We start from the raw sequence: 25,091 nt of genomic DNA, 5'->3' as shown, positions 1-25,091 counted from the left end.
AACTGAAAAAACATAGTGCCTACTAACTAATGAACCCCACTGTGTAAAGCCGCAAGCAAACAATCCAGTCTGGACGAGCGGCCAGAGAAGAAAACAGGTCGGTAACCAAAAAGCCTCCTTTTTAATGGAAGCCAGCGTTTAGCATAAACGCTGATGCGACCCAATGAAAAGGATGGGCGGGGCTTCAAGTCACCTTCCGAAGTCTCCTCGACTACAATAGATCTCGCAGAGCGAGCAACGAATGAGCTGCAACGCTAGGCGAGACCTAAAATATCTTAATCAATAGCACTGTGCGAGAGCACAAGACTGCGTGAATTTCTAATAACATTCTCAACAACACCTTGGGGAGAAACTCAACCAGTCCTGTAAACTTGACTTTAAATCCCATCACGTTCAGACCGAGTTTACAAGCTCAGTGTCAATAGGGCCCTGGGACTGGTTAAAGAGTTATTACATCTTTTGGACTGGGGGTTGTTACTCCTACAGTTGTACAACAAGGACAATCTGGGGAGCGTAGAGGGGAACTGGAAACAAGGTTTAAGCATTGGAGCTCAAGCGGAAGGAACCTTTGGGTTTGTGAATTTCAAATGTAAATAGCTCTGCTGGTATTTCTTTTCGTTGTTCCATTCATGACGATAACAAACCTAAGCGATATTTTGCAACGAGTGAAGTCAGTCTAAGTAATTAATGACTAGAGGTGAGGTCAGAGGGCATCAGTTGAAGCAAAAAAGCCTACTCTACTGAATGAGCAACATGAAACTGGGGAGTTTGCAAGTTCTATGCATGAGTAACTCAACCAGTGCAGGGATTTTCTTCGAATTCTGGGATTGCAACCCTTTTTTATCTCATTAGAAATTCAGCTGTACAAGTCCCACAATAACAACACAAAACCTGGACTGTATGACTCAACTGCCATTGGGACCCAGGAAACCTGGCATTTCTGCATATTATCACTACAGAACCAATCCCTTGAGATCTGGGGCGCAAGATGTGGCTTAAATATTACTAGAGGTTACATAAATGGATAACTGAGCTTCAATGTTTTAATTATGAAGGGGCTAGCATTTAATCTCATGTAATCAAAATGATTCCTAAATAAAGAAATACATACATATCAGCAGGTCGTGGAGGAGGGGTAAGCCCTCTTGATCTATTGGGGACAAAACCTATACGTCATGTAATCTGTTTTTTAAATCCCATCACGTTCAGACTAGTGTTACAATTTCAATGTACGTTTTTTTTAAGACTATTGGTCTGTTCAACTAGAATTCATCTTATACTTTTGCCCACCAATGCAGACAGCCTGGGGCAATGGGTCACTCTTGCACTTGAATAAAAGCATTTTGCCTGATCATGTGCACATCAGATTAAAAAGAAATTCACTTGCTTAGTAAACGTCAACAAATTGTAGCATGGATCTGAGGGTCTTTAGGGGGGTAATTTCTGGCCAAAGCAGAACAACCCGATGAAGAGAACAATTCAGGAATGTAATAAAATGTCTATTTTTGCATGGTCACCTCATTTTCTGTGGACTGCGGTTTGTTTCTGTACAGTCAAACACTGCTGTCCAGTTCCCAGTGCAAGTACGCTGACCCCTAAATCATAACAAACATTTACAATGCAATAGGTCTCGCATTTACGAGAGTTTGAGCTATTGGCAATGCAATAGCTTAAACTCTCTAAAATTAGAGACTGATTGCATTGTAAATATTTGTTTGTTTACTAGTGCCCATGGGGCACTTTCACATTCATGGAGGCCGCACCCCCTTCTTTAGACAAGCCGCGTCTAGATAAAGGGGCGTGGGTGAAATTAAACTGAAACTGCAGAATGGGGCACTTTGACAAAAAAGCATCTGTTTGTCGAGTCGACAAACAGATGTTTTTTTTGTAAAAGCTAACCATGCCACACTTTCACTTTAATAGCGGCCCTGCACCTTTCTTTAGACCCTGCATGTCTAAAGAAAGGGGCATGGCCTCCATGGATGTGAAAGCGCCACATTAGTGCCAGTAAACAAAAATAAATAAATAAGCCCGGCCTCTATACTTAAATTGGACCAGGCTGCTAAAATAATTAAATAAAGAAACGCAGCCGCTACAGTTAAAGCGGACTGCCATTAGTAAATAAAATAAAAGCGAGTGGCGTGCTGCAATGTAGTAGGCGGAATAGGGGCAAATCATTAGGCAAAATAGTGCTCACAAGTAAAAGGTCCAGTTGTTATGGGAGATAACAAATGCAGACAAGGTGCGGTACAAAGGAGGGACTAACAAGCCTAATAACCACTCAGAAGCCAGCGTTACGAAGGACAACAACACAAGCCAATTAAAAATATAGGCGGAGAGTGAGCTGGGCTTCATAGCCGTACTCTAATACTGCATGCCTCACAGCAACGCATGCGCTGTTCAGACGCGAACTAATTAAAATGGTAATGCCAAAATTGGCACATTTAACTTTCCATTAAAGCCATAGTATATATAATGCAGAAAATACACTCAAGGTGTGGAAGTTAAGTGCTACCTGTAGACTGCAGCACATATTGTGGCATCCACTAGGGTGGCAAGGTAAACATCACTTCAGGTCTACATGCAAAGACTGAATGCTGCTACTTTTAAACTTGGAGGCCCCACTTTTAAAAAACATAAGTAGGGAGAGTGGTCAAGATGGCGAGTGGATAGTCCTTGTCTCTCAGCTCGCAAACGTCCGCAACTTGCATAAGACAACCCCTCCAACTTATGGGGGTGTCATTGATTGATCTCAGAGGGGACCACTGTCTGGCGCCTTGACTTGGAGCGAAATTGTGCTAGCGGGAGAGGCTGCAGCATTGTAAACAGCTGCAGCAAGACGAGATGGGAAGCAGCTAAAGTTCCAGGTGGTGCACACCAGACAAGTCCCCAGCTGGAGCCGCTAGTTACCGGGGGCTCGCAGTGGGAGGAAAGCAGAGCCTTTAACCTTGGCGGAGGTGAGCAGAGAGGCAAAATGGCGGACAAAGCCAGGGAGCGGCAGCACCCCCGAGGTCTGCACGACACAGCCCGTATGGGAGGTGAGAGCGGCAACGAGGAATCGCACCAGAGTTCGGCCGGCACTCCGGGAGCAGAAAGCACCGAGATACTGCGACCACACACACACACGAGCGCAGACAACAGCAGCAGCTAGACCAGGAGTATCATCCCTGTGGGAGTGGATGGCAAGATCGGAGTGCGCTACACCTGAGTCACTAGGCCTACCGTTGGCCCCATGCTACTACAACACGCCACGGCCTAGCAGACGAAGTCTGCAGGCCATACAGCCTGCATGGGAGGTGAGAGCGGCACTGCGAGTGGCTGTGACTGAGCTTGGCCGACACTCTGAGAGCCAAAAGCATCAAATCATTGCAACCACATGCCCATGAGCACAGGCAGCAACAGCAGCCATACCTGGCTGATCGTCCCAGGGTGTGAGTAGGGGGGAGACCGGAGGGTGGAGCGCCTGAGCCACAAGGCCTAACACAGGCCCCATACTACTGGTGCACGCAGTGACCTAGCGGAGGGAGACTGAGGAAAACTCCAGGGCAAGAGGAACCTCGGCAGGCTGAGCTGGAAGCTGGGGACAGCCAGCCAAGGCCTGCCACTGACGCCAGGGAGTAGGGGTGGAGAAGGACAGCAGCGGGCCCCCACCTACAACACATCCCGATCTGCGGCGCACAGGAGGCCCAAGTAGGATCCTGCAATAGTCCCCTGAGAGACCCCAGGGGAGTGGCCGGTGGAACCTCATACTCCACAGGAAAACAAGAGAGCCCCAGACGAGTGCCAGCAACCTGAGTTGGGCTAATGGACCTCAGAGGACCCAGGAGCTAAGGGGCTGCACGGCTTCGGGCCCCGGACTGCAGAGGGGCAGGAGGAACGCTGCGGCAACGCGGCAGAGGCTGGGCCCTCAGAGCTGAGGAAGGGAGTGCAGGCCGTTCTAGTTGAAGAGGATCATCTTTAACTCTATCGAGCTTTCCCTAGGTCAAAGAACCCCCACTCAACAGTGGCAACAGCCTATGGAGCTTGCCCCACTTGCCGAACAGTATACCCAATATGGCGGTCGCAAGGGAGAAGAAGGACCATACCCTAAAAGATATGCCGAGCTGCCTCCATCCGGGCCTGACGGCTTTGGACAAGCGCACCAGAGTAGCCAATCCGACCAAGACTCGGCAAAAGTGGAGGAGCCAGTAACTCGTGCATTCCTGGAGTCCATTTTTGCCTCACTAAGAGACGACATTCAGACTCTTCGAGGGCAACTACAGTGAAATCAAAGAAGTTCAGCGGGAGGTAGACTCCCTGGGGGATAGAGTGGCGGCTGTGGAAGACATCAAACATGTGCACGACGAGTAATTGGATTCCATGTAACAAGAGGTGATTCGCCTCCGGGAGCAACAAATTGAGCTGCAGGCGCACACTAAGGGCCTAGAGAACCGTCCTACACGCAATAATATCCGAGTCAAAGCAGTACCGCACAGGCAGAGGGCTCTAGTAGCTAAGGGAACTCTTCAGTTATATTCTAGGTGCCCCACAGCACAAGGAAATCAATATTGACCGGGCGCACAGAGTGGACCTACCGCGGCTCTACCTCATGACAACCTACAATACCTCCCGGACTTCTAGCTAAAGGAGATGATTCAGCAAAAGCAAGAGAAAAGCAGTCATTGGAGTTCCGGGGGTCATACTTTCAACACTAGATCAGGATCTTACTATGATCACACTTCAGACAAGAAAGGAGTACAGTACAGCCACTGCACACCTATGCAACCTTGGGATTGCCTACTCCTGGGGCCATCTTTTTCGATTGATCTTTCAGTGGAAAGGTAAACTGCTCCAGCTTTGGTGCCTGCAAGAAAGGTGTGAAATCCTGGGGATAGCAGACGCCTCAGACAAAGGCTCAGGGAAGGGAGAGCCATGGGCACAGCTGAGGAGGATCCGAACGGGACGACCAAGGGAGCACAGTGACATCCAGCCACTATGGCGAATGAGCGCCCGGCAGTACTGGTGTCGCTGTCAGGGGATCAATGAGACAACGCCGTGACTTGAAATCCCATGACCAGTAAAGTCACACAGACTGGTTTGACATTGAGGCTGCATGGGCTGCCGGGGGACACACAGGCCATCACACATTCCCAATGTTTATCTTTCCAAGGGACTTGTAGACTCGACCCGCAGGTCTCGAACTCACAACCACTGCCTTAAGATTTCAGTTATGTTTGTTTCAAGTTTTGGGGGATCCAGTACTCACTTAAAGAGGGTCACACATGCATGAATGGCCTATACAAAGGTAATGCCCTGGTCAAGGGGGCGGCAGGAGACCTGTATCACTTAGAGGATTCACCCCACATTAGTTATGGGGCCACAGGTAATTAAGGTACTCTCACTAAATGTTAAGGGCCTAAATAACCCCTTCAAGAGGAGAGGGATGTTATCATTCCTCGAAAACACAGAGGCAGACATTTGCCCCCGCCAGGAGACTCGCTTGTTGAGCAAAGATTGCCACCACCTTAAAGCCCAAGCGTTCCGACACCAATTCCTCTCTTCTACCCCGGATAAAAAAAAACAGGAGTTGCTCTGCTAGTAGCGCAGAGGTTTAAAGGGAAGAAGGGCCCCAAAATAGCAGAGGTCAAAGGCAGCTTTCGAGCACACTCAGTCCAAATTGGGGGTCACAACTTTGTAGTGGGATCCAGTTACGTCCCGAACACGGGTCATGAGCAGTTCATAAAGACAGCGGTGGTAAAATGGCCTAAAACATTCTGCTCATTTTCATTTGAGTGTGCTGACAGCACCCAATAAAGTACATATATGTGCAAGTGAGTCGCAACTCATTTTAGCTTGGAGAAGCAAATCTTGCTCTTTCTTTCACCACGGGGTCCAGTGGGCATGGAATGACACTAGCACCTGCGTGCATTCTCTCACAGATTATTTCTGTTTCTTTCGTCACCTCTTGAGGATTATCATGCCACCAACTTTCCTTTTTTCTTTTCTTCACGGTCATGAAAGATTACTCCCTCTGTTGCTCCTTATTGTGTACTGATTGTTAGGCAAAACAATGTAAACTCTGTTCCTTAGATGGATGCGGTAGAGGGAAGAATGTGAGAAGTTTAATAGATTGCCTCACATGGAAGGATGATACCACTTTCAAAAGAAAAGATGTACATGTGCAAAGAACCAGTTGGTGAGGAAAGAAGGTGGAGTTTAACCAATAAGGCCAGAAAGCAAGTGAAGCACAGAAGGTATTGTAACAAGGAACAACGTTTTTAAAATAAGCAGCAGAGTATAGTTAGGTAGCACTTTACAGTGCGCACACATGAAGTAACTCAAGACCAGATTGAGGTTCCACTGCGGCATGAATAAGGGCGCAGGGAGAAACATCTGAAAGCCCTTTTAGGAAAAGTATCACCCAAATCAATATGAATAATGACTACAGATCAAGCAAAAGGAGGAAAGACAAAAGGTTTATTAAGTGTTATTGAACCCTGCTAACGGCAATGCCTTGCAGGGCCACCAACAATACAAACAAAAGTATATCAGACAATTTTGCATGCACAGTATCAACATGCATCTCCCCACACCAGGCAGCAAATTGAATACAACAGCCTGAATATATGAACTTTGTGGAAAGACTGAGGGCAGCTACAGTGGCATCCACCACTTCCGTCGGAAGGGCAAAGTCTCAGATGGTTCTTTTCAATCTCCGTATATAAAAGTGAAGAGTGTGGAGGATCAAATGGAGTACATTGCCCTGTTGCTTCACCAGAACATTCTTCCAAAGGGGATGCCATAAGGTAGGTAAAATGCTCAAGGTCAGGATATGACAGTTCAAGCTCTATGCTGTGCTGTGGCCCAACTCACTTTCCACAAAAACACAGTTCTAAAGGGATATGTTCCACCGAAGGAGAAACTTATCCCGTAGAGATCAACCAGGTGGGAATTCTAGAGCGTAAAATGCTGGACACTGAGAATTTTGGTAGGTGGTTAAACGTTCCACCAAAGGCACACCCCATTGGCTGAAGATTTCTTGAACTACCACCAGGTGTAGATGGCCCTCATTGTCAGTAGGGGAATGCCTGCTGAGTTCCTCTGCTCTTGTGTTTAGTACCCCAGTTATGTGAATCAATGTTAGTGAAATCCCCCTTGAACCAGTACCACAACCTCAATGCTTCCAGGCAGATAATGAGCCCATGCCACTCTGCTTGTTGCAGTAACACATGGTGGTAGTTCCATGAGACATGCAGCACCAGCAAGTTTATGTGGTGATGCTGCCCTGAAGGAGACTAAAATACCCTGAATATCCTCTTAATCAAAGTGATCTCCACAAATGATGGGCAATGCACTGGCCACCAGAATGGCCCACCGATATCAAGTTGGCCTCTGTCATGCAATAGAGCAACTTCCAGAAGCTGTCTCAGAGATTTGGATTTTCCCCTAAAGGTATCCCCCAATGTCAGGCCCACTGCAGGCACAAGCTCCACAGAAGGGCCTGCATAATCTACTGAGGATAGGGAATCCCAATGATGCAGGACGCTGACAGGAATAGGGAGCTTAAAACTGTCAAGGCTTGAACGGCAGCTTTCACTAAAACTTCAGAATAAAAGCCTGGATGTATGGTAGTTGCTGCAGGGGGCCGACAGTTCTTCTAAGCTGATGTGTCAATCTGTGACAGCTGTCGATAGGATGTGGACTTGATGATCAGCAATGAGATCATGCTCTGCAGGTGGTCGGGGCGAGATCACCTTCAAAAGTCAGTCATCAACATACAAGAAAGTGATCATCTTTCGAACAAGACCGTCAAAAAGACCTGAGGGACCAACTTAAGGATAAAGGACAGAACAGTGAATTGAAATGCAGGTATTCGCTGTGGGACTTCAGGATGAATACATGAAAGTACATGTCATGCAGGTTCAGGAAACACATTCTGGCACCATGTTCCAAGACCAGCAGAACTTGTGCATGTAACATCATTTTGCACTTTTCTTTTGAAGGATGAAATCAAAATTCTGAGGTTTAGAATTGGCTGCAGGCCTCCGCCAGTCCTGGGGATCAGGAAGTCATAGTTTAACACCCAAACCCCCGCTCTACCTCTGGCACTATCTCGAGTGCACCCTCACTGTCCAACCTCCACATTTCTGTGAAGAGGATGTGAGCATGATCCTGCTAAACAAGTGCAAGAAAAAGGGCTATATGAAAAAGAACGGATTGGGCACAGCCAATTTGCACAATAAGCAGAATGCATTGTTCTGACAAGCTTAAACACCTGGATGACAAGAAACGCTGAATCCTATCTCCCACCCCCACCAATAGGCACACATGTTCATCCAAGGCATAATCTATGCGGTTTTGTTGCTTTTCCAAAGAAGAGGAAGAATAATGATGCAGCGGGTTCCATCATCCTTACTGGGCAATGGGAACTAATCAGTCCTCCACTAAAATACTGGTCCGGGAGGTAACTACCATCTCAGGAGCATAGCCATAGACTTAATCATCCAAAAAATGTATACTTCCACGTCCTCCTGTAGCGGGAAATAAATATTTGCCACTACAGGAGGACGATTATGTCTATGGATATGTTCCTGAGATGGTAGTTGCCTCCTGGACCAGTTTTTTTAGTGGAGGACTGATTAGTTCCCATTGCCACGTCCTAGATTGTTGTTTTGAACATTGAGATCCTTACTAAGGTTTTTTTATTTTTTTTATTGTGCAAGGTATCACTGATATACACAGCAGTTCGCCTACATCCCGAGGCCGGCGGCGTATACACATAAGGCACATCACACAGCTTATTAGCCCACATCCCGGGGGCCAGGCAGCGTTATTCTTAAGAGATGCAATTCTTTACGGTATACAAAGTGTGTCTGCTGCGCTACAGTAAACCAAGACGGATCTCAAATTTATATATCAAACAAACAAAGAGGTGTCAGCCCAACCTGCCGCCATCAGGACTCATACTACTTGCATGTAAGCTCAACAATGTGACTCTTGTCCGTGAACCCATCCGTATTCCCTCGCTTCGGTCATCGCCTTTGGCCACGATATCCCACCCTATATTCCAGTCTAATCAATTAGTTAGGGTTCAATAGTGGTAAGCGTGTGTAGAGTGTTATCCTAGTTCGTAAAGTAGCTCTGACCTCTATAGTCCTGAGGTGTTAGCTCCTTCTGCCACTCCTGGAGTTGTCTCTTTAGCTGGGCCCTCTCCTTTACCTTTCAGGTATGTAGCGTATGACCACTAGAAGTTCTTTGGTCTGCTCCACGGGGGGAGTAGTTCGCTGAAGTTTTCAGATTGTGTGCAACAATAAAGGACATCGTGCGCCCACTGTAGGCAAGGGTCCCCTCAACCAGCACATTTCCACTCTGCGTTTTGCCATCAAAAGTCCTAAGTCCACCCGCCTGCGCGCCGCCTTCTGCAGTTTTTGGGAATAGCCCAGCAGCGCCACTGCCGAGTCGGGGGCGACCTCCAACTCTACTATAGTGCTTATCTCACAGAATACCTTTTCCCAGTATTGAAGTACACCCGGACAACCACATGCTAAATGTAGGAAATCTGCCCTCGTGAACTGCATCTGTCACAGGCTGAGTCTTCTCTCAATCCATACCTGTTCAATCTCTCTGGCGTGTAGTACACCCTATTAATATATTTGAAGTGCAGCAATCTGTGTTTGCCGTGCAGTGATATGCGTTTCGTGTTGTTGCAGCAATAAGACCACATGTCATCATCTATTGTCATGTCCAAGTCACGTTGCCAGGTCAGCCTAGCCTTAGTGTATTGATTAGCTCTGTGGGACATTGCCAGTTTGTATATGATGGAAACGAGTTTACGGGGCATTTTAGTTTTAAGAAGATACGATAGTTCTTGTACCTCAGGGGTTCATTTAAGTCGTAACAAGTTGTAACAGCGCTCCGCGTACTCTGTGAAACTGGAAGCGTTGCCATAAAGTGGGTGCTTCTGTATTGGCCGTGGCTTCATCCCATGTTTTGGCGAGGCCGTCTGAAACAGGTCTCCCGCTTTATGTATTCCCAGCGCTTGTAACGCTCGTAGGACCCCTGTATCACCGCAGGGGGTCAGCTAGACGGCCCAATCTATTGCCATTTCCAGGGAGTATAATAGAGCCCCCGCTTGAAGGTGTAACAAGCAGTGCCAGGCGTGCCGTGTCGAGTTAAGCGAATCCAATATTCCTGTTCTGTGATCTGCCGGCTGGAAAAGGACAGCCGGGAGGGGGAGCGGATCAGCAAAGAGCCTTTCTAGTCTGAGGTAAGGAATGTTTGCCGTGCCGTGCATCCAGCTGTGTGCTTGTGCAGCCTGCGCCGCCCTATAATATAACTCAAGATTGGGTCCTCCCAGATGGTATGGCAGAGTGAGCACTCGCCATTGCACCCTTGCCTGCTTACCCGCCCAGGCCAACCTATTCAATGATTTATTTAACTGGACAAAGAAAGAGCATGGCAGCACCATTGGTATATTTACAAACAAGAACCGGAACCTTGGCAGCACTACCATCTTCATAATGGAGTCCCTGCCAATTAATGACAGCGGCAGAATAATCCAAGTTTCAATATCATCCTCTAGTTGTGCTACAGCTGTCCCGTAGTTCTCACGGAAAACAATTTCCGAGTTGGTATGCAGCCTTATACCAAGGTACCTGACCGAGTCATCAGACCACAATAATGGGTACTCCATCTCAAATTGTGTAGTGGCCGGGGTGAGCGGGAAGACTATTGATTTGGTCCAGTTGACCCTTAACCCAGAGAGCGAACCAAAGTGCACCACCTCTCTGAGGACTGGGGAGAGATTGTTTTTGGGATCCCTCACGTAAAGCAAGGTATTATCCGTGTACATTTCGTAGTTAGGGAATCTGACACCCCTGTGGCTTTGATACTCCCTCAGAGCACAAGACAAGGGCTCAGCGATTATTGGGTATAGCGTTGGTGACAAGGGGCAGCCCTGCCTGGTTCCCCTGGAGATGGAAATGGCACCTGTAACTAGGTTCCCCAGCCGAATACGTGCTGAGGGAGCGTTGTATAGTACCCCTATCATATGTAGGAATACTGGGCCAAGTCCCATTCTGGTCAGCACGTGTCGTATAAAGGGCCACCCTACCGAGTTGAAACCCTTCTCCATATCCAAGAAGACCGCGATTGCTTTCGCATCTTGCCAAACATGTTGCACAGTACCAACTACAGTATGCAGGTTATAAGTGAGATTTCTATCAGGCACAAATCCTGCCTGTTCTGTGGCCATGAGTTCCGGGGACAATAGAGCCAGGAGGTTAGCTAATATCTTTGGAAACAGCTTGGTGTCTACGTTCAGCAACGACAGCGGTTGGTAAGATCCGCATTCCTCCAGAGGCTTACCTGGTTTGGGGATAGCTACTTAAATTGCTTCCCTTGTTGATTGTGGCATCTGTCCCTCTACACCTAAATCATCAACTAGCACTGAAATGTGAGGGAGGAGTAGGTCTATGAAGGTCTTAAAGAAGTTCACAGTCCGGCCGTCCATCCCCGGGGAGCTGTTCGCCCTCATTCCCGCCAATGCTTCCAGTATCTCGTCTTTTTCAATGGGGAGCATAAGGAACTCTCTGTGTGTGTTGGATAGAAAGGGTAACTTAATGTGTTCCAAATAATCTAGTATTTCCCCCATCCTTATCGGAAGAGCGTGAGGAATTCAGGTCCGAATAGAATTGTTTAAACCTGTTCGCAATGTCTTCTTCGTCCGTTAGAATGTCACCCTCTTCCTAACGGATACTAGTAATTAAGGTTTTACTGCGTTTGGCTTTCAGCATATGAGACAATACAGATCCCGGCCTATCTTCCTCTCCGTATGCCCGAGCTGTGGCGTATTTACCCAGATGTCTCACCTCACTGTCCCCCGCATCCCAATACTCCGCTAATAAATCTTTCATATTGTCTGTAATCCCCCCGCCTTCCCCGGACGACTGACGCGCCTCCAATTCCCGCAGTTTGCGCTACTGGGTCGACAGTCTCTGTCGTATGGAACAAAGAACCCCAGAGTGTTTAGTCATGGCCACCCCCCTAATGTACACTTTGAAAGCCTCCCAAACCGTCTGAAAACTGTCCAATGATCCTATATTAGTAGCGAAAAATGGTTCAATTGGTTCTGCCAATGCCTCTGTGAAGAGCGGGTCCAACAACGAGTAAGGTGGGAAGCGCCATGTGAATGGTGGGATTGTTTTCTTAGGGGTGGTCAAGACCAGAAATAGTGGTGAGTGATCCTACAGCGTGTGCAGCAGAACCTGACAAGTACTAATCTGAGACAAGAGGGGCGTTGACGCTAGCCAGTAATCAATGCATGTATGTAGGTTATAATAAGCAGTATAGTGCGTGTAACCTCCGTCCTGTGGGTGCAGCTCCCTCCATACATCACAGAGATCCTTGCTAATCATAACTCTCTCTATAGCTCTGACCGCCGTCGCTGGCCTCCTTAATGGGCCTCCCGATCTGTCCAATTCCGGGTTCCTAACCAGGTTGAAGTAACCACCCCAAAGTATTTGTGTCGCCCCGCACCCACTCACTGTGTTAGCTAACGTGGCAAAGAACTCCGGGCAGTCATAATTGGGGCCATTGACGTTAACTATAAACAAATCCATCCCTCTACCCTGGCATTTAGAGATCAGAAACCGTCCACCGAGTCCGCAATCAGCGTTCGCAACGTGTATTCAGATCTGGGTTTAACCCATGTCATTACCCCTCTTGAATGGGTTGTAAACCCTGCGGCATTGACATTTCCCACCAGGCCCCTGGAACGCATCATTGGGCTGTGCAGTGGGAGATGAGTCTTCTGTAATAAGGCAACATCAATCTTATGTCTAGTCAAATAGTTCAACACTTTATGAAGTTTACGGTAGTCCTTTAGGCTTCTCACGTCAGTACCCTGAGGGAATCCACAGGCCCCGGGGCAGTAGACCTGCTAGTCATAGCCATCCTGTCTTTCGAGATTCCCAATATATCCTAAGCCCTGTTGCCGATATTTATAGCAAGCAGCATACAACAATTTGACTGACACCTCAAACCTCAAAAACAACACTGTCCCTTCCCTGCCCTCCCCACCCACCCACCCACCCACAGCAGACCACCCACAACAGGGTCACGCAGCATCCCGTATAGGTACCACCCACTCCTCCCCCTCCGACCCCAACCCCAACCTCAATTAACAGTGGTTTGTCACTTGTGGGCAGAGGTCGCTCTGAATACAGCTATAAGCCTAACACTGGCTGTCTCCCGTCCAACTCTCCCACACCGACTTTCAGCGTCTCTACCCCCACTATATAACATTTCACAACAATGCGCGCCAGAACGCCACACCGCGACTATGCGCTCTTCTCCTGCTAGTGTCTTGCATCCCAATGGGCGGTTCTTATGGTTGACAATGTGACTAAAATAGGGTCCCAATATTGCCCTTTGACATCAGTATACTAGACATGTAGAGGTTAGCCACTGCTCAGACTTATATATGGGAAATTCTATAACTGACCACCCCCACAGATCAAAAATGTACAATCCAAACACATTTCCCTCCCCCCTGCTGGCCTCTACCCCCACAATACTTATCAGTCGTGTGCAACCAAGCGAGTCTCAGTCCTGTTCATCCAGCGATCCTCCCGCCGCCTCGTCCAGTAGCTGAAGTTCTGGGCTTTCGTTGTTCCCTGGACCAGTCCTTGAGTGCCTTCTGCAGAGCCTTCGGGTCTATGAAGATGTGTGAGCGTCCTTGTTTATTTACCCTTAGCTTGGCCGGGTACAGCATTGCATAGTCCAGACCCAGCTCGCACAGCTGCTTCTTCATAGGTGTGAATTGTCGACGTAACTCCTGTACCCTGGAGGTGAAACCTGGATAGAGCGAAATTATCGACCCTTCATATGTCATTGTTTGTTTGTCCCTCGTCGCGCAAATCTGCATCTCTGTCCCGGTAGTTTAACAGTTTTGCTATAATTGGACGTGGCGGGCCACCTGGTTGGGGTCGGGCCCTAAGGACCGATGCGCTCTCTCCACTACAGATCTGTGATGCACTGTTCTCTCAAGAAAAGTGTCTCCCCAGAGCACTCGAAATCAAAGGTTCAATAAAAGTTCAATAAAAAGTTCAAAAGCGTGTGAATCAGTTTCAAAGATTTTCTTTACTTGTAAATCATTTCATGATTCTTCTCATGGTATATACATATTCAACTCATTGGCCCACTCACCTTTAAAGAACTTAACAATTACACCAAGATCACTTCAGGAGTGCGTATCCCAACCTCCACTTTTGGATTCATGAACTCTCTCCACTACAAACATGTTTGAGAACACCTCAGCTCCCAGAAGTGACACCAATAGCTTCTCTACAAAGAGTTCCATGTTGCCAGTTTGTGTCGTTTCCGGCAGGCCCGTGATACGGAGATTACAGCGTCTCGAGCAGGCTTCCAAGTCCTCCGCTTTTTCCTGAAGGACCCGCATAACCTTCCCCAGTTGTTTATGTTCCGAGTCCAGTGTGGTCTGTGCCTCCTCCACCTCCGTGAGCCGCTGCTCGGACATATCTAACCTCTCTGCGTGTTTGTCCAGTCTTTCCCCCATTCTATCCATCCGGTATGAGAGGACATCGATTTTCGTGCCCAAGGAGGCAATCCCTTTTCCATTGACAGCAGCATACTCCGGATGTCCAGGTCACCCGCCTTAGGGGTTGTAGGGCTATTAGCCTCCTCTGACGTGTATGTTTTAGATAAAGGGGTAACCCTGTGTCCCTCAGAACCTGGGTATGCGTGATTAACAACAAAAGTGGTTCTGTCGGGTGGTAGCAAGAATTGCTTTAAAAGAAGGCTATAACAGCTCAAAACACAAAACGTAAACCTCTCTGATAACAACTGAAATTCACAAACTTTTTATATAGTAAAAACAGAATCACAATACACCGGAATTACTTCATTCCGTTTTAGGTTTCAATAAATGCTAAAACATGTGATAAGTGACTGTGGTGAACAAAGTGACTTGTGCATTGCATATAGTGACAGTATATAAAGAATTATACAATTGAGACGGGGAGGGGTATTTTCTTTGTTGAAAGGCCAGTATTCAGAGTTAGTACTCCAAGGAATATGACGCTCATATTTGGTCAAGATACCTCCAGGAACTTGTACAGTAACCATCGGTTTTCCTTGGAGTACTAACTCTGAATACTGGCCTTTCAACAAAGAAAATACCCCTCCCTGTCTCAAGAGAAAGTAAATTGTCTGCCTCCTCATCTTAATCTTCATCATGTAGAAATACCTCAGACATTTGAACGGCATTTGAATCTGAGCCAAAATTGGCTTCTGTCCTCTGAAAACTTTGATGTTGACGAAGTGGAGCAGCAGGGGAAAGCTGTGCTGTACTGATTTTGCAGCACAACATGGGGAAATACACTGTAGAATATGTGCATCCTAAAGTGCAGCTGCCGGATCATTGTTGCTGGAGCCTGTGGCAGTGCCAATGCAGCCCCAAACCACAAGGACTCTGGTAGAGGAGTGGGAGCATGGCCCAGTGCTGATGGCAGAGCAACCTGTAAGCACCATGGAGGAAACACCAGCAAAGGTGTCTCTGGAGGTCCTGACTGTTTTGTAAGGCGAGAGGTTTGCCAGAGGGAACCAGAGCAAAGTTGAACATTTGTAAAACAATCTCCTAAAGGCAGACACTGGCCCCGAAGTGTACAATGGCTTGGTGAAATCCAGACAAACTGGCTCAAGAATCAACATGGGCTCCAAAGAGCAACATGAAGCTGGAGAAGAGTTTCTTGAACACCAGGAGTTCAAAGATTTGTGAGGGGAAATCGACAGAAATAAAGAGAGGTAACTTCACTTTTTACAAAGTTGAGGGCTCCAGTTCCATGTAGTGAAGTGTGAAAGGTCATTGTGAAATTATCAACACGTAAGCCAAGTATTGGGTGCATGTCATGATTCACCCTGACCCGCGGATCACAGCTGGAGAATGGGGGGTCTCGCGGCTCGGAGCAGCGCCGCGGGAACTACAAAGGCCAGAATGCCTGGAGGGGAGGCAGCGCGAAACTACACGCCTACTTAAGCAGGCCGACTCGAGGACGCAGCGTCGGTTATTCGAACTGTTGTTGGCGTCCCCAGATCCTCTGCTCCCACCGGAGACCTTAAGAACGCCGCCGCTGAGACGCACACCACGGAGGTGTTTGCCGCGTCTCAGCGTATTGGGGTTATCAGTCTATACCGATACAGGGAGAGAAGAGTGGCTGCTCTCTGTCCGTGCCCGTACTGTTTGGTTCCTGATAAGCGAAAAGAAAAAAAGGGCTCACAAAGTAGTGCAGGTCGAGCAGCTGTTCCCTGCCAAATACACGAACTGAAGGTAGAGTGCCCGGCTGGGCATTCCCTCGTTTGGTACTACTACCGAGCCTCAATCAAGATCAGGACCAGGGCCCCGCGTATCGCACCCATCACAGCTGTCGAGCGGCATTGTCGGCCGCTACTTAGCATGGTGTCCTTCGTTGGGAGAACACCGGGACTGGTGTTCATGCGAAGGACGGTGAGACCATCCAGGAGCTGTGATTGGGTATCGTTAACATTCTTTGATCCTATTTGTGCAGTGTGTAACTGTAATAAGCATTGTCCTTTACCCTTGATCATTAAATCGGTAAAGAGCTTACTTGTTGTCTGTTGTCCTGAGTATTTGCGGGCTGCCCTCGATCCCGGGAACATCAGGGCGTTACAGTGTATTTGTAGGCGACAAAAGTCTATTTTTATACACCAAGACATCAGACAATGTTATCAGCTGATTACAAAAGATTCAATCTTCACAGACATGTTATGGAAACACAGGCATATGAAACAATGGAGAGGGATATGTAGGATTGTTCTGTGGTGAGCAGTAGAACTACATTTATTCCTGGTTTTCACCAATCAAAATGCAGCCTTTTTTTACTGGATAGTGGTTAGATTTAGTTTCCCTTAGCATTACTATGGAGGAAGAAGGCATCAAACAATGGCAGAGCAGTGACTGTGACGTAAAAAGATATTTACTCATTGAGGAGTTCACGAGTTGATGTTCATACCCACCAACAAACTGAATGGTGCAAAAACTTCTGGGTTAACTGCAAAATGAATCAGACTTGGATTACCAATTTATTATTAATAATGTTTAATAAAGGTTAGTTCCCCTATGAATTTTTGAGCAGCGGTATAAAAAAATAGCTGAATGAAATAACATCAAACGTAACAGAAAGTCAGAACTTTATTCAGACAGTATGCTTCTGGAAATTCACTTTTTACAGAGGTACTCTGTGGTCAAGATGTTAAAAGGGTAGCTGGACAGTTGGCATCCAGATATGGGCTGATTGGCCACTGTAAAAGGGGACTAGTCAATTCTAATTGACTTGCCACAACCTGACAATATGTAGTTGCAGCCATTACAGGACTCCGGGACAAAGAACCCATTGAAATGGACGGTAGTGAATGCTAGTTGTTGAGTCATAAAAAGGAGCACATATAAAGGCTGCTAACAGATTTTAGTCACAATATAAATTATTTGTTGGTGCTACCATACTGATTTTAGGAATTCTGGTATGTTCTAAAGTGATTTTACCCTGTGAACAATACTGACCCTCTGTTTTCGCTCATGATTTTCTTATAGAGGTTATGGAAGGGGTTCCAGAAGCTAAAGTGAGGCCACAAAGAGTATCTTCTTCAGCCTTGTGAGAACAAAGTCCAATACGCTGAGTAAACTGTGTAATTCCAACAACCTCAGCTGCCTATCAGTTGATTTCTTAGTGTTCTATTGCAGCTTCCAACAGTGTTTTAATGTACAACTAGAGCACCAATTGTATGTGTTATCTTACATTTTAATATGCACCTTCCTGCATCAGCACTTTAGAATGGTCTAGAGATTAGGCAGAACATATTGCTGTGTATGCTACTTGCTGCTCAAGGTTGCTTATAAGCACCTTTTAAGCACTTGCACATTTGTCGCTGTTCAGATTCTATGAGAGAAAGCTTTATCCATTCATATGTACTCTTCTAGTATTTTGCATCTTCCTAGCCCAACCTGGATTTTGTATTCTCTTCAATGTTTTAATTATATTGGTCTGTATGCTACGTGCTGCTTAACCCCATCTCTACTTATGACGGAACCACGCCGTCATGAGCCATGGGCGGCGTGTGCTCATGATGGCGTGGTTCCGTCATGCTGCGTCCGCTCCACCCATGCGGCACTGATTCCCTGCCTGTACGGGCGAATTAGTGAGTGGGAGGAGTCGTGAAGGAACCACGCCATCATGAGCAGAGCTCGCCCGTGACTCATGATGGCGTGGTTCCGTTACGAGCATGGCAGCGCAGCGCTCACCCCCCACACCCTCCAGCGCCGCCGCGGAATTACCTCCGCGGCCAAGGGGTTAAGGTCGCTTATAAACACTTTTAAAGCACTTGCACTTTTGTTGCTGTTTTAGATTCTACGAGAGAAAGCTCCATTCATATACATGTACCTTTCCAGTACTTGCAGCTTCCTAACCCGACCGAGATTTTATATTCTCTTCAATGATTTAATTAAATTGGTCTGTAAGCTTAGCATTTTTATCATATCTTATTTTTTGATATTAATCGCCGTTTTTTAAATTCCAAATGAAATTATTTTGGTAACTGCATTTGTCTAACGCGGCACCAATGGAATGTTTTGTATTTTTAACTGTGTTTTAGTAATCACTATGTATGCATTGTTATTATGCAGCTTTAATGTTTTTTTCAACCAAAATAAAGATTAATGAATGAATGAACTAGAGTGCCAACATTCTGTTTCATGACAAAACTGTGGCACATGCAGCTCTCATCATCCATTTCTATAGGAAAGTATATAATTGCATTTCCAGGGTCCATCTCTCTAGTAAGTGACATATCTAGTTTTCAGCAAATACCACTTTTAATAGAAGACAACGGAACAGAGAATCTTATTTTCCAGGTCTGCTATCTAGAGGAAGTTACAGCTGTCGGTAACCAAGGCTCTACTTATGTACTTCTATGCAACAATGTAAAATCCCAAACAATCTTAAACTTTGGCAGGTCTTCATTTTGGGGGAAAAGAATTCAGCCAGAACCAACTTTATAAATAAATAAATAAATAAATGGTCTTTACAACTTTCACTCTCATCATCACCCATCTCTACAAGTTACAGCGCTTTAATGTCAATGTCACACATTTGGCAACAATAGTCAGAAACATGTATTCCTAAATCCACCAAAATGGAGGCGACAATAAGAACACAATGGAAGTCTTGGCCAATAAGTACTTCGCTGCTGCCTCTTAATGCCTGGAAACTATAGAGAATTGTATGTCACACTGCTATTTACACTTAAAACGCCTAACTTCTCCATCTAAAGCTGTATTGCTGCCATGCTGCAAAGGTGATCTGCCAAATCTGGTGTTTAGTGCGGATGTACCATGTTACAACGCATACCGTTACAACTACCTACTATTACAACGCGACCATTACAACGCATACCATTACAACGCATAGCGCTTTGAGGTGCTGGATAGTGGTAAGTATAATTTACTATTCTAACTCCAGTTCCCGTGGACACTAGGGAAGATGTTGGATAGTAAATTATACTTATTCCCTATCCTAGAGCGCCCCCCAGCGCAATGCGTTGTAATGGTATGCGTTGTAAAAGATGCGTTGTAATAGTAGGTAGTTGTAAAAGATGCGTTGTAACGGGTGTATACCGTTTAGTGCACAATAAATGGGTACCACGCTCAAGTGGAAATGTCACCTTGACTTGCTTATTTATTTGAAAGTTGTGAAGGAAGTTCATGAACACCTGTGTGCTAAATGACCAGAAGACTTCATTCTGTAAGTTCACTCATAGAATATTATACAGGGCCTCGTTATGTCTAGAGTTCTGTAAATAAAGACACGCTGAAAGGCGTTCTGAAATCGTCTTGATGAAATGTATACTACAAACTGCCAGACTCACCCCAGCAACACCTGCTGTTACAACCACATCATCGTTGTTCAATCTCCCAACATTATTCCGACAGTGTGCCAAAAGATACACATCCTTTCACGTAAACACACTACAATATCTTGAAATCATGCTTATGCTTTTCGGCGGCTCTTGTGCATTACGTAGCAAAGAATCCAAGTCTTGAAATTCCATACTGTGAAAGGCAACAACGGGCAAGCCCATTATATTGGGTTACACCCTGAGAATCTGGAATACTTTACCAGTTGAGGTCAGCCTGACCCAGTCAACAGCCTTCATGCATTCAGAAACACCCGAGCTTTACTTTTGAAAAACATTCCTTGGGAACAAGCCTTTCCTTCTAATGCTGAATTCATCCCAGTGCAACATCTCCGTACACACATGAGGTTGGTCTCTTCTGGCACTCAGACCGCGCCTCACGGCGCCCAATGGTCCACTCACACGAAAATGCGTCTTACATTATTCCCACCCATCTTGAGTCAAGCCTGCAATTTAGACCATTCCCTGGTTCCTCCGATCCACGTCAATACTGAATTTCAATGATTTTCCTGCAATTTTTTTAATCCATTTTCAACTGATTATAATTTAACTGTGCTCATCCCTTGTATATGTGCAGCACTCTGAGGTCAATTATGGCTCAAACTGTTGTATGAAAAATAATTCTGCAAAAATCTATAAGACTGTCAGCTCACTTGATCAATACGGTTAGAAATAATTATATGTGTCAGTCAACTTGGTTTAAAGGACGGAAACGAAGACTAAATGCACAAAACTGTCCTATTACGTTTTGTAACACCATGTCTGGTGGATACTCTAGTTAACTGCAGATTCTTAACCATTTATATACCCAGGGTATCAGACTGGATCCGGAAATTTTTATCCAAAAGTTCCTTCACGCCTGGAGGAGGCCATCGGACTCTGTGATTTCCTTGTCCCACCTCTGAAAATGAGGACCTACAGGTGCATATAAGCACAACTATATGTGCCAATGTCAGTTATCAAGCTATCTTCCACGCCCACAGACACAAAGCAAATGGCAAATGACTGTTCAACAATTAAAGTTAGACATTCTGATCTAGATGGCGTGAAGTCCAAAGAACTGGCATGAGAGTAGGAGGTGAGGAATTTCTGGTTAGGTGGATTATCCACTAGAAAGAGCTAAATAAAGGTTAAGTGACATTTTTTTGATGGGTATTTCTAACCTGCGAACTGAATGGGTACATTTCATTCCTTGTGGGCCCGAGAGTCGATATAGTAAAGTCTGGTGAAGGTATACAGATAACCAAGCAGCAACTTGGCAGATGTTTATTCCAGAAAAAAAAACAGCAAGGCTAGAGTTGCAGCCTTTGAAATGGTGAAATGAGCCTGCAGGCCCTTAAGAGACTCCTTGGACAAGTCGTAGCAGAGTTAGATGGGACAATCCACCTGCACACGGTTCTCTTCCAAACTGCTCTCCCTTTCTCTGCACTGGCCAATGCAACAAAAATGTAGTCATCCATTTGGTTCTCTTCAATCCTATCAACCGGAAAGTAAGGGCCAACCAATGAAGCCCCTCTTCCTCCTCCAAGCAATGTGGAAGAAATGAAAAAAAACACAAGGAGGATGATGGACTGCTTTACATGGAATGGGAACACCACTTTCAATACAAAGGAGGCCTTGCTCTTCGGTCCAAACAGTGAGGAAAGGGCTGTTTCATCTGTAACACAAATGTCCGAGAGACATCCTAATTTTGGGTCCACTGAAGACCCAACATTGGAATGGAACATTCGTTACACCGCAGAGCCGGCATTTGCATCTGGTCATGAGGCCCCAGCAGGATGCATGAGTCCAGAAGATCAAGACGCCTGAGAATCGTCTGAGCTGGAAAACAGGCAGAAGGTTGAACATCAGTATTAGAGCCTGAATTAACAGGTCTTGCTGCGAGGGCAGAACGGTTTTGCAAGCCACTATGCACAGGAGAGCCCCTATAAAGGGAATCCTCTGCACCAGCTTAAGATGGGATTTCGGTACTCTGATGGAAAACCTCTGGGGAGTCCATAAAGCTGTAGTTATCCGTAGCTAGCCCACGACTGATTGAGGTGAGTCCACCTTCTACAGCCAGTCATCGAATTATGAGAATAAATGTAACCCTGGCCTAGTAAGATGGGCTGCAATCACCAACATTTGCGCCTACCTGGTACTCTTCTGTCCAAATCGGCAGATGTGAGGCCAAAGGGCCGGAAGGTAAATAGAAAGTGTTCCACCACGACACTGCTGCCCATGGCACCACTGAAACAGTCTGTGTTGTAAAGATTGGCCCGCAAGATGTACTTAGCCACATCTTGGCCTTCATGCCCTGTCTGCAAAAATATCAGGAAACTGATCTGGGAGTCTGGGCAAGATCTTGCTCGCTGTGACAAAGAGGGAAAGCATGTCAAGTCTGAAAATACACACTGCATTCAAGGGTCTGGAAGTCACACTGGCATAGTAAAATACCCTACTTTCGAAGTGCAACAATGCATTTCGATTCCCTGTCCATGTGACTAAGTAGGGAAGGCATTGGGGTTTACGGTACTGGCAGACGCCTTTGTCACTATGCTCTCAGGTGTTTCACGTTGCACCAAGTTGGCTGGATCCCCAAGGGCAGACCTGTTGCATCTAACTATTAGACTACTAACTGGTGGCACCGAGCAAAGCTTGGCCTAAGTTGCCACAAAAGCATTTGTTTTTTTAAAAGGCAGCAAAGGGTAGGAGATGGACGGACCTGCTCATACATTTTTCCATGAGCATGTTTCCCTTAGACTCCAAAGTAAGCAACTTCAACGCCAATACTCAGCGGCCATGCGTACCAATACTGAAAAACAGAAGCTCTCCTCAGTAGACCAAGGACAAGTCCAATTCAATCTCAGGTGAAGTATCTAGAGCACTAGCACTTTGAAGGTCAAGGTATAGCCCAGCATCAATTTAGTGATGGGGAGCAAATCGACCACCTCATCATCATCCTCCCTGAGTGGAACATGTTCAAGATCCTGGATTCATTGGTAATGAGAACCGAACATTGCTTCAAGGTCTCTGTAATAATGGGGGAATTCCTCTCAGACCATAGCCTGCTAATAGTGATCTTGTAACGTGACATAAGCTGATATCTAGTCAGACTCAGTTCAGATCAAAAATAGGCAGAGACTTAATCAAACCCAGTTCTGGGTCAAAAACCGGTGCCAGGGATGGATAAGAAAACCAGCACATCTGGAGCAGCAGCCGATGGTTAACTGGTCAGAACCAATGAGGCCTGCAGCAAAGGAATAGAAGCATGGCCTGGTCAAGAGGGTCAGTCAGCAACGGGGAAAGCCCAGCCTTAGGATGTTCGACTGGAGGTCCGACAGATCCTCTGGGCCCAAAGGAGCACTAGAAAGACCCAGAACCATTTTTGAAAGGGCTGCAGCATTGCCCATTTGAGGGTCTCAATCTGCTGCTGAGTTGTCAATTGCCTGGAGAATTTAGGGTGTATTGACACGAGGAAATAGAAATTTTACGTGGCCAATGTGTCCCCTGCATGTACCCTATGTATGTTCATGTCACCCATGCACTTTCCCTCTCATGCCTGTAATAATAATGTCTCTGCATTTCCGTCTCATATTAGAATGTCAGTTACCAAGCCTTTCATGAAAGAAACGTTAATTCTGCACTGAGGCCTATGTTGCCAATGCATTTGCATGGTGCACGTTTAAAAGTCGAGATAAACCCGTTTTGTGGCTCAGCCGAGCCAGGACCCGAATTCAGGCTCCATGCCTCCTGACACTCTGAAAGCTGCAGTTTAGTTATGTATCCCTGACCTCTCACATACTTCCTGCTCAGCCGAGAGGTGCCCAGCCCGGCCTGCCAAGACAGTATTTTGCTTACAGTTATCTGCTCTGCTCCACAGAAACACATTCCTGCTTAGTGAAGAAGGTAAACATAACCCGCCTGCAGAAGATAGGGCCTAGCCTTTCTGTCTCCATTTAAGTGATTTACAGAACTCGCATCCATAGAAGGCCCATGGCCCCCACGCAATGCACGAAGAAATATATGCACACACTAGCTCTTAGTGATGAGCAGCCTTTGCTCGAGCGACCCTTAATTCAGATAATACATCCTCCAAACTCAAGATATCAGATAATACCAGAAGTGCAGGTCGTCGGGACACTCAAGGCTTCTCTACTAGCACGAAAGTCAGCTCCCCCCAGCTTCCCCCAGTTACACGTCAATTCCACGTCATGAACAAGTGGCGCACCCAAGTAGGGTAAAGGTTCCAGCTGACCACGCAGACCCCCTCCATGTATCCACCCACCTATGACACACCTATGACTCCTCAAGTGAACGCCCACGTGTACGCCTTCTTACACGCCCTTTTGCACGCCCATGTGCTCTTATCTCTCTCTTTCACTTGTTCCGCCTGGAGCGCTCCGCCTTCTCTATGCAAGTTAATGTATGTTTAACGTATAAATATTGTACTCTGTGAATAAAGTTCAGATGACGATCCTTCCTGAACCTTAGTGGTGATGGAACCCGATTCTCCCTTAACTCGAGTTACTGAATTAAAGCCCTTTTGAATCGGACACCACGGACTCTGCCTCTCATTTTATGCATGACCTTAAGTATAGAAATTCCGACAGGGTAATTATTTTATTTACCACAGACATCTGTCTCGAAATAGGCTCAGAAGCTAACCACCCTGGCAGAGTTGGGTCTTTGGAACACAGTCTGAGTGACTTCTCCCTGGAGCGGGAGTGCTGGAAGGGAGTGGAATACAGTTTGAATGCTGCAACAAGACTTTTCTTTTGACTTTGTCTTTGACTTACAAGAGGACAGTGAACTGGACCAGACTGTACCTGCTGCATGCGCTAAGGTAATAGAGTTTAGCATCCCTGATTGGCCTTTGGATGCATCAGGGGAGTATTTGTTGCGGGACTGGAGTCATGCTTGGATCCTAAGCTCCATAGGCAAATGTCCCGTGGCTACGTGACCAACAGCATCTTACTGCATGTGCGGCATGCTTTAAAACAGGACTATGAGTTAAACATTTGCCAAGCACTCATTTAGGAAAAACAATTTGGAAGCCGACAAAACATTGGGAAAGTTTAGAGTGGGGCTCTAGATCCATATCGAAGGGAGGGGAAAAGAAGGAA

The 25,091-nt window shown here is 46.3% G+C and overlaps 1 protein-coding gene across 1 annotated transcript in view; it reads right to left on the bottom strand.

The window, feature by feature from the left end:
• WDR70 (WD repeat domain 70) overlaps window positions 1–25,091 on the bottom strand; it is a 1,742,574-nt gene that overhangs the window by 1,293,896 nt on the left and 423,587 nt on the right. The gene's annotated exons all lie outside the window — the stretch shown is intronic.

The sequence above is a fragment of the Lissotriton vulgaris genome, chromosome 3_1 (genome assembly GCF_964263255.1).
Source record: "Lissotriton vulgaris chromosome 3_1, aLisVul1.2, whole genome shotgun sequence".
Lineage (NCBI taxonomy): Eukaryota > Metazoa > Chordata > Amphibia > Caudata > Salamandridae > Lissotriton > Lissotriton vulgaris.
Note: the sequence above shows the minus strand (reverse complement) of the source record. Positions and strands in the feature narration are given on the sequence as shown.